This window comes from Orycteropus afer, unplaced genomic scaffold (assembly GCF_000298275.1).
Source record: "Orycteropus afer afer isolate SDZICR_OR568_19922 unplaced genomic scaffold, OryAfe1.0 scaffold00297, whole genome shotgun sequence".
In the NCBI taxonomy this organism is placed as follows: Eukaryota; Metazoa; Chordata; class Mammalia; order Tubulidentata; family Orycteropodidae; genus Orycteropus; species Orycteropus afer.
Window position 1 is genome coordinate 3,518,286 of NW_006921884.1, and position 1,620 is coordinate 3,519,905.

The window sequence follows — 1,620 nt, forward strand, 5'->3', positions numbered from 1 at the left end:
ACCATGAAAAGGCATTCAATTGTGTGGATCATAACAAATTGTGGATAACATTGAGAAGAATGGGAATTCCAGAACACTTACTTGTACTCATGAGGAACCTGTACATAGACCAGGAGGCTGTCATTAGAACAGAACAAGGGGACACTGCATGCTTTAAAATCAGGAAGGAAGTGCATCAGGATTATATCTCTTCATTATACTTATTCAATCTGTACGCTGAGCAAATAATCCAAGAAGTGGGATTATATGAAGAAGAATGTGGCAATAGGATTGGAGGAAGGCTCATTAACAACCTGAGATATGCAGATGACACAATTTTGCTTTCTGAAAGTGAGGATGACTTGGAGCACTTACTGATGAAGATTTAAGACTACAGTCTGCAGGATGGATTACATCTCAATATAAAGAAAACAAAAATCCTCAGAACTGGACCAATAAGGAACATCATGATAAATGAAGAGACTGAAATAGTTGTCAAAGACTTCATATTACTTGGTTTTACAATCAATGCCAACAGAAGCAGCAGTCAAGACATCAGAAGACATACTGCATTGGGCAAATCTGTTGCAAAAGACCTCTTTCAAGTGCTAAGGAGCAAAGATATCTCCTTGAAGACTAAGATATGCCTAACCTGGTATTTTCAATTGCCTCAAATGCATGGGAGAGTTTGACAATGAATAAGGAAGACTGGGGAGCTCTGGTAGTGTAGTGTCTAAGGCACTTGACTGCTAACCAGAGGGCTGGTGGTTCAAACCCACCAGCCACTCCTCAGAAAGAAGATGGGGCGATCTATTTCCATAGTGATACTGCCTCGGAAAGAAGAGTTGATGCTTTTGAGTTGTAATGTTGGCGAAGAATGCTGAAAGTACTGTGACTCCTAAAGGAACTAAGAAATCTGTCCTGGAAGAAGTGCAGTTGGAATGCTTCTTAGAAGTAAAAATGGCCAGACTTCATCTCACCTACTTTGGTCATGTTGTTAGAAGGAATCATTCCCTGGAGAAGGACATCATGCTTGGTAAAGTGGAGGGTCGATGAAAAAGGAGAAAGCCCTCAACAAGATGGATTGACACAGTGGCTGTAGTGATGGGCTCAGGTATAGTAGGGATCATGAGGCTGGCAAAGGACTGGGCCTTGTTCCGTGTTTCATTCTGTTCTACATAGGGTCACTGAGTTGGAGGCTACTCAACAGCACAAAACAACAACAATGTACAGTTGTATTCAATAAATACCTGTTGAGTGAACCAAGGAATTAATTCTCTGAATAAGTCTTTTCTTTCCTCCCTAGTCAACCTAAAGTTGTCTATAAAAAAACCCAAACCAAACCCACTACCATTGAGTCATTTCCAATTCATAGCAATCCCTACTGGGTTTCCAAGGCTGTAAATCTTTATGAAAGTAGATTGCTTCATCTTACTGTCATGGAGCGGCTGGTGGGTTTGAGCCATCGACCTTCTCATTAGCAGTCAAATACCTTACCCACTACACCACCAGAGTCCAGGAAAAAATGAGGGATAAAAAAAATAATAGACAGGGTTCCGGCAAGATGGCGGACTAGGCAGAAGGATTGCACAGACCCTCTTCAACAAAGAAAAGGGAAACCAATTAACACAGACACAGAAG